Source organism: Cygnus olor, chromosome 27, assembly GCF_009769625.2.
Source record: "Cygnus olor isolate bCygOlo1 chromosome 27, bCygOlo1.pri.v2, whole genome shotgun sequence".
In the NCBI taxonomy this organism is placed as follows: domain Eukaryota; kingdom Metazoa; phylum Chordata; class Aves; order Anseriformes; family Anatidae; genus Cygnus; species Cygnus olor.
Genome location: NC_049195.1, coordinates 5,170,092 through 5,178,963, shown reverse-complemented (window position 1 = coordinate 5,178,963; position 8,872 = coordinate 5,170,092).

Here is an 8,872-nt window from a genome sequence, read left to right as displayed (position 1 = left end):
GCTCTGTCCCTGCACAGCCACCGCCCCTGCTCGGGGCCAGCTGGCAGGTGACGATGCGGGGGCTTTGTCTCTGGCCTATGATGTTGCCCATGATTTATAGGTCATTTTACAGCAGCTGTAAAGAGGCTGTAAATTATAGGAGGGGCATAAATTAGCCATGGACCCCTTTACTGGCCATAAAGATCTAAGGCCCACCACAGCTGCCTTTGGAGCTGGCACTCGGGAGCATTCCCAAGGACAGCCAGGGGTGTCTTCAGCCAGGCCATGGGGGCCGCGCGCGGTTGTTTGGCAGCCCCACATAAATGGGCCCTTTTATTGCAGCGGGGCCGAGGAGCCGGCGGTGACAGGTGGGGAGGGGCCGGGGGCACCCAAAGGGGCCGGGCACGGGGGGCCGGGGGCTTCCTTCCAAGTCCGCACCTCTCCAAACCCATTTCATTGAGGGGTCACTTTGTGCCCCCAGAGGCCCCCGGCACAGCCCCAGGAGGGTTGGGGTCCTGCAATGAGCTCCTCACCCTGCTGCAGCGGGGATGCGTTGGGGTGCTTGGTCTGGGCGGCTCGGGTGGGCGATGCTGTTGGGCTCCTGTTCCTGGTGGGTGGCAGCGGGACCCCCCCACCACCACCTCTGTGCCGTGGGACGCCGGAGATGTTGAGGTCCCCAGCTATAAATACTGCGGACGAGGGCAGAGGCAGCTGGCACGAGCCCAGGCACATGCCAGTGCGCTGCCGGTGACACAGCCCTGGTTGTTGAAGCGCAGGAAGGAGCTCGCCCAGGGCTGCAGGCTGGGCACAGGCAGGGGTGCACAGAGCCCCCCCGTGCACGCTGAGCTCCCACAGAATCAACCCCACGTCCTCCTCCTAACGAGCCCCGGCTCAGCACCGCGCTCAGCTCTGGCAGCTCTCGGCAGGCGCTGCTGCGGTCGCTGCCTCCGGTGCTGGGTGCCCTCTCCGTGCAGAGCCTCTTGTGTGTGCGAAATTCCCCCGAATTCCTTCACTGTCTGGCCTGCCCCAGCGTCAGTTGGTGCCCTGTTGTTCTCGTGTGTGACCCTGGAGCACAAACAGCTTTGCAGCTCCTCGCCATCCCGTTAATTACATTATGTCTAACGAGAAGGATCAGGCGGAAGGGATTAAACTTTGATTCTGCTTCCGCGGTCCCAGCGCACAGGAGAGAAAAGCAGCTTTATCCGTTCAAAACAGGAGTCATTTTTCACACCCGCTCCAATCCCAGCGTTAATCTTCTTAGTTTGAGAGCCCGCAGGCAGCTCCCCGTGGCAGGCAGGGCAGGGTCCTGGGCTCTTCCCTTCCTTGCCCAGCTTGGCAGCTTGCTGGGTGGTGATGGAAGTGATGGAGCTGAACTTTGCAGCCCCTGCCCCAGCACTTGGCTGCTGCCAAAGCCCTGACCCTTTTGGTGGCTTCTCCCCTCCCTGAGCTGCCTTCTGCCTGTCCCAGCCGGGCAGAGCAGCACATTTGGGATTTCAGAGAGTTGCCAGAGGCTCAGCATTTCCTCCTGCCTGGGGCTGCAGCTGCTGACCGCATGGCCACAAGCAGCAGTGATCTGCTTGGGATGCAGCACGTACCCCGGCGTTTCAGGCGGGAGCTTCAAACATTCGGGGTCCACACGTGCACAGCACCCACCCCCCAGAGCCCACCCAAAACCCCGTGGAGGGCACTTCGTTGCATGAACACAAAGGCAACTGTCTGGGCTAGGACTTGCCTAGCTCAAGGGTAGGAACAGTTTTGCCCAGCAAACCCTGTCAGCTGGAGCAAGCACGTCGGCACCCTTGCTCCTGGGTGAAAGATTTGCGTGATTATTCTGCATCAATTTGCCTTCGTTACAGTGCAGGGCACATCCAGCAGTCACCGCTCACGACGAGCCGGTGCCGCAGCCCGGCAGAGCTCCGGAGACGAGGCCGGAGCGGGTCAGCGGCTGGCGGCTGCGGCTGCTGCCCTGCGGCGGTGGGGTCAGCTCCCCGCCACTCAGGCTGCTGGCAGGGGGGTGCTTTGCATTTTGAAAGGCTGGGGCACGACCCGCCTCTCTGCATGCAGCGCCCCGAGCAGTGCCGTCTCCCCGCCGCGCCTGCCCTCCTCTCACCTCCATCGCCGATGCGCCGGCTGCTGGCTCCCGGGGCTGCCCAGCTCCCCGGGGAATTGGGCAGGTGTTTCCTGCAAGGCCATCGCCCTCCTCAGCGCTGGCCCATGTCACTAAGACTGCTCGATGGCAGGCTTTCACAGCCCTGTCAGGGGCAGGGGAATGAGCACCAAGTGCCACGGCAGAGCCAAGGACTGGAGAGACGTTCTGCTCTGGGTAAGGGCTGCTCAGCTGGAACGAGGGCCTTGCAAGCCACGGGATAGCACCAGAGCTGAGATTTCTAAGCCCTGTGGCAGACGAGGAGAGCTGTGGCAGGACGCTGGTGGAGCAGGGACATGCCAGCACGGCGCTGGGTGCAGCCTGGCCGCAGCCCCACGGCCATACCGGGGCGAAGGGCCCCGCTCCGTGCGCCTGGCACGCCCCAGCAGCCAGCCGGCACGCTGCCTCTGCAAGCGTCTGACCCCCGGGTCTCCCAGGAATAACAGGGATGACCTCTGCCCCCCGCACAGCACAGAGGGACCCTTGTGCTCCCCACCGTGCCCAGATCCGGCGGCCACAGCCCGGCAGCATCGCGTGCTGCAGCTATCACAGCTAACGAGAGGGCTGGGGGCTGCCCCGTGATGCTATCAGCAGGGGCTGTCGGGTGGCAGCCTCTGCCAAGCCCCCCCGGTAGCTGCAGCACTGCGGGGGCCACGCGCAGCCACTGCCCCCAGGCCGGGAGCGCAGCTGCCGTCCAGCGCTCACTGCTCGAGTGCTAGACAGCGGCAGTAAATCTGGGCTTGTTGCTGGAGACCCCAAGGAGAGCATCTGCAGCTTGTTTTCAGCATGAACTCCTGTAAAAAGGGCACCGTCCCTATAAATCCATCATGGGGAAACTTCCTGGAAGCTTCTGTTCCTCTAACTCTTCGTGCACAGACACCCTGCCACCGTCAGGACACGCTGGAGGGGCCTCACACCTCACACCTTCGCAGCCCGCAGCCCTGCTCACGGCACCTCCTCGGTGCCCAGCAGCGGGGGCTGGAGCTGCCGGCCCTTGGGCACCAAGTCCCAGCAGCTCCCCGAGAGCCAGCCAGAAACCTCTGCTGGGGCCATCCTCCACACCATGCTGCGCTCTTCCGTCCCTAAGCACCGAGCAGACAGAGCAGGCTTTAAAGCCTTCTTGGAAATCATTGTCCATCAGCAAGAAGGGTAAATACGTTCAAGTCAAATATCGGAGGACAAGCATACCGCAGGACGTTTCCTAGCCCTGCAGATTAATCCCTCAGGAATTAATCAATAAGAATCTAATTTAAGAAGCTTTTATGCACCTGGGCCGCTGTCGCTCTCTCTCTGTACCACTTGCCCAGCCCTGCACTGCAGGTGCTCTCACACGCAGCCGAGGACGAGGCACTGGGGAGCTCTGGTGACCGCTTATCTCTTATCTCTGGCTGGGGGTGTGGTGCTGGGCCAAGCTCTTCCCACCCGTGCTGTGAGCCCCATTCCCTGCCTGTCCCTGGGGACAGTCGGGGGCACAGCTGCGGGGCACCCCCAGGGCTGGGGCCGTGTCCCAGGGCGCAGGCGCTGCACCCTCGCAGGCGCTGCCCCTACGGAGGGGTTAACCCCCCCCTCTGCCGGGTTTGCATTCCTGTGTCAATGGGAAATGTGATCCCGAAGCACCGGCCCCATTATGCCCCCAGGAAACCCGGCTGATGACAAGCCGAGGCCGCAGCCACCGGGACTGCTCCGGCCCTGGTGGGATGCGCTGGCGGCTGCGGCTCATCCCTGGCTCCCAATGCGGCCAGGTCCTGGTATGGGGCTGGGGGGAGCCCCGTGCTGTGGCCGTGCCCAGTGGCTCTCATCCCTCTGGGGAGGTCTCTGAGGGGCTGGAGAAGGTGACGGGCGGACGGGATGTTGGAGGGGATGTGTCTGGGCAGGGCGAGCAAGGCAGGAAGGGCTCTGAAAGTGGGTGGTGGAAGAAATGAGCTGGACAAAACTAAATGTAGTAACGCTGCGCTCCTTCCATCTTACTGCTTTTCAAAGGGCAGGGATGAAGTGTTCTTCCTTGATGGAGACACCCTTAGGAGAGGGCCTTTGGCTCAAGTTATGTTCCCCAGATGCTTGGGGAGACTTCCAGAGCCCTGCAGGAGCATCCCCAGCCCTGGGGCTGAGGGCTGGTGCAGGGCAGTCCAGCGAGGGTTGGCCATGGCTGGGGGGGACGTGTGAGCTCTGGTGGTGTCTGGGGAGGCTGCCTGGGCGGTGTGTGTGTGTGTCAGTGTGATGGGAACACTGCCTCTGCTCTGAGAGAGCCCCTCTTAGAGGGAGGGCTGGGGCAGTTTGAGTGTCTGCAGGAGCAGGGAGAGGGCCAGAGGAGCCCGGTGATCCCACGAGGGAAGGTGAGAGGAGCCGCTCGCAATCTGGAGGGGGGTAGGGAGTTTAGGGTCTGCCTGTGGTTTGCTTTGCCTTCCTCCTCCTCCCCTCTTCCAGCGTGTGGGAGGCAGCTTCATTCCGGCCTCAGCAGCAGCAGCAGCCTTGTGTGGGTTTGGCAAAATAAGCGGGCAAAGCTCTCTGCCCTGGTCTATAAATACAGCGGCTTCTTCAGGGCTGTCTAGACAGGAAGCCTGCCTGTGAACGGGGAGAAAACTCCCCATGTTAAAGGGGACCAGCAGCCCGTGCTGGGAGCCCAGGGAAATCCTCCCCAGATACCCAGATGTGTGCGGGGAGCTCCTCTCAATGGGGCATGGGCCCTGTGAGCGGGGTGACCGCTGGGCTGGGTGCATGGACGGAGACTCCTTGGGCTCCAAAAACCTTCCCTTCCCTTTCCTGGGAGTGGGCAAAGCCAAGCACCAAGGACCTCGCGCCCCGCTCCTCGCCTGGATCGGGGAGGCAGCGCGGCCACGCAGCGCCCGTCCATCAGCGCTGAGCGACACTGCTCGGCCCCGAGGGTCGTCCTCCTCCCCTCCAGGCTGGGAAGCTGTTTAGCGTTTGCTTTGCTTTCATTTTATACCCTTGCAGGGGAAAGACATCTCCCTGGTTGTTTTGTTGCTGGCTGTGGCTTTTTTTTCGCTATAAATATCCGAGCGTTGCTTGAAAGAAAGAAGAAGGGAAAAAAACACCACTCTAGGTAGTGGGAGAAAAATCATAGCCCATGGGTAATGACACATAATTGCAGCCTTTCTCCTGATGAAAGAAGCTGCCATTGGACTCCTAAATGACAGCGTGCAGAAAACGCTATTATCAGATTATCTGAGTGGCGGAATCTTTGCAGCAACAAGGAGGCAAAGCGCTCCCTCCGCTCCTCCGGCCGGGGAGGAGGCGAGGCCATCGCCCTCCCGGCCCCAAAGGCTGCTGGTGCACACGGGAGCTGGCCTGGGGAGGAGAAGCCCGCACCCCCTGCACCTCCGTACCCAAATCCTCCTGGCTGCCCCAGCAGCCTGCATGGTGCTGCCAGCCGGGGGGGCCGCCCCTGCGCCCCCCGTTCCCAGCAGGGACGGGGTGCAGCAGCCCCAGGGGCTGGGCACTGCGGATGGGGCTGAGCGGATGTGATAAGGGGATCAGATCGTGCCCTCGTGGGCCGGAGGAGATCTGCGCGAGTGATTTGTCTTTTGCTCTTTGCCTGTGTCATGGTAAAAGCTGTAAATTACGGGCATTTGTTATCTGGAGCTTCCTCCTCTGCTAGGCTAAGGCAACAGCCAGCGGCAGCTGCTGTTATTGCTCTGATAGGCTTTTGTACCTCCATTTACCCCTGGAAATCTCTGCGGGCCTAGATCCTGCAGCCACAGGAGCCCCTCCGGGGGGGAGCCAGGAGGATGGGCAGTGCCCAGCAGAAAGCATCTTGCCCCAGCCCTTGGGACAGTGGCTGCTGTGCTCCTGGCATCTTGTGCGGAGTCCTCCGGGGGTTGATCCGCTCCGTCCCAGGGCCCTGAGCCTGCCTGGGCTCTCCAGAGGGGCCTGAGGAGCGCGGGATGTGTGGAGCACCAGCGCAGCTAATGAAAAGCGCTGGATGTCCCCTGGGACGGCTAATTAAACGTCGCAGCCCTGCGAGAGCCTGGCTGGAGCAGCGTGACATCCATAACAGCTCAGCTGCGGCGTGAGGGGGCAACGTCGAGCAAACATCATTAATTTCCCTCTGCAAATCAACTGGGGTCCAGAAGTCAAGCCCACCTCGTACCGAAGGTACACGGCAGTGAATAATCCTCCTCACGGCCGTGCGCTGCTCACCTCCCGACAAATGAAACCTCCCCGGGGCTGGAGGTGAGAGGAGCTCACGGAGCCCTCGCCGTGCTTTAGCTGCTGCAGAAAGCACCGCAGGGCCCAATCCGGGGCAGGTGTCTGGGCCCTGCACAGGGCAGGAGCAGAGCCCCCGGCACGGCGCGGGGTGGGACCGGAGCCTGTGGGGCCGTCGGGCTGCGGGAGTGCCGAATGCTGGCCTGGCTGCTAACACTGCCCCGCAACTGGCTGCCCCAATTGTTGTCTGCAGACAATAAAATATCATGTGATGGCTTAATGAGCCCCTTGGTACTTGGCGACGGCAGGGCTGCGGACCTCAGGAAAGAAAAAAAAAAAAAGCTGGGCTCATGTCCTTTGAAGGCAAGGCAGGATGGCTTCGGTGCTTTGCTCTCCCTGGCAGTGCTTGCTCGCTGCAGCTCCTGCTCGGCCTCCCGAATGCCATGTCTGTGACCCAGTGTGATCCCGAGGGATCCCTGAGCACCCCTGGTCCTGGAGCTGGTCTCTCCTCTGGCTGGTGAGGTGATGCCCGGGCTGACTGGCAGCCAGGGGCATCCGAAGGATCCGTCTCCCTTCCTCGCCATCAGAAAAGCAGCCGAGCAGCACCAGATGGAGGGTGTTACGGTGCTGTTAAGATGCAACCAAGGAAGGAAAAAGCTGGTTTGGGTCAATGAAAATAGCAGAAAAACCTCAGAGTGAGGAGCGTGCTTGGGCCAGCGAGCTGAGCTGCAATCCTGTGGCCCCGCAGCCAGCTCTTCACCCCAGGACAGCCGCGTCCCAGCACCGGTGTGGGCCAGACTGGGGCCGCAGGCTGCCGAGGCCCAGCTGAGTGCCTGTGGCTGCAGCCAGAGCCGCCAATAAGGCTTTATTGAGCCGGAGCGGAGAGGCGAGAGAGGGGGCTTCCTGTAAAGGCTGTACTTAGCTTCTAAATCACGCCCGGGAGCTAATGTTTGCTTCCCGTCGCTGCTGGTTTTCCTGCGTCACATTTTCCTGGGAAAGCTGGTGTTCTGCAAGCTGCCGGGCGAGCCCTCCGTGGCGTACCTGCTGGAGGCCGAGGCCGGGAGCTCGAGAGGGGCTCGGTTGCTCTCCGAGATGGCTCCAGCAGACCTGCAGCAGGCTCCTCCGCACCACAGGCTGCAGCTCGGAGAGCCCCGGCCTTGGGACAGCGTGCCTGAGCCGCTCGGCATGATTCAGATGTTCCCCCGGTGGGGAGCCGCTTGCCAAGGTCAGCCAGCACACCTGGAAGCCTCCGCAGCGCGGGGGAAGCGGAGAAATGACGACAGGGACGGGCATCGGCGCTGGCTGCCTTCACGGCGTGGTTCGGGTCTCCTGCCCGAGCCACGGGACCGGGCTGCATCCCCCGGTGTGCCCACTGCCCTGGGTGCTGGCGTCCTGCAGCGGGGCCGGTGCCTGTCCAGCCTCGAGCACCCACGCAGCGGAGCAGCACACGTGTGTGCAGCAAGCCCCCGGCAGCCTGCCCGGCCCCTCCTGCGGGCTGGGACCCACGAGCCAGGCAGCTGCCTGCAAGAGCCTGCACCCTGATGGGCTCCGGCCTTTTCAGGGAGAGATGAAGCTGACAAAGTCTTTGTCCCGTCAGATCTTTCAGGGAAAGCTCTTTGTTCTTCAGCACTTGCTCCTGCCCCCCCTCCAAAGCTAAACTAGATGCATCTGCTTTTGTTTTCTAAATGCAGAATTAGGGACTGAAAAGGCTCCCTTTGTAGTGGGGAGGAGGGGAGAGCTGCAGATCTTTAACTGGGAAACCTAAGGTCAGGGGGGAACCGCTCTATTGTGCCGCAGCTCTCCTCCTCCCAGCTCAGCCCTTCTGGTGTCCCCCCCCCCCGCTCACTCTGGTTCCCACTATAACCAGTCTGGAGACACAGGGAAACAACTGGGCAGGCTGCACTGGGTGCTCCTCAGCTGGGGCTGTGTTGGTGCCCACACTGTGCCCGGTGTTCCCGTGTCCGATGGCAGCGATGGTGTGGGTTCACCCGTGGATGGTGTCGGTGCCACATGGGAGCGTGGGGGGGGGGGGGGGGGGGCACCCCACAGCCTCGAGGGGGTGGGCAGCCTGGCGGTGCTGTGCGTGCTGATGGGTACGTGTGGAGCCTGCAGTGCGCCCCTGCGTGGGGATGCGGATAGGTGGGACTCCCCGGCACGGTGCAGGTTCCCAGCACCTTTAATTCAGGACCTGCTGGTCCCACAGCAGGAGCACAGGAGAACATGTTTCGGAGGAGCAGCAGTGTGAGCAGGAGAGGGGCCTGAGTGTGTCCCAGCACGGTGAGCCTCTGCTGAGCTGAACCTGCGCTGCTCCCTCCAGCTGCTGCCTGCGGGCTGCCGCGGGACCTGCCCCACACGGGTAAGCTGCTCAGCTGTTGTGGGAGCCAAGACCTACTTCCAGTTTATCTTAATCCTGTTCTTGACTAAGGGCAGTTAGACTGAAACGAGCCCAGGTTCATGTGAAATTAGCATCTGCATTGCCTTGAAGTTGCATCACAAACGCGCATGTGGAGGAGCCCAGCACATCGCGCCCAAGGCAGGGAGGATGCCCACGGGTGGGCAGGGGCTGGCGCTTCCCTGCTGCGG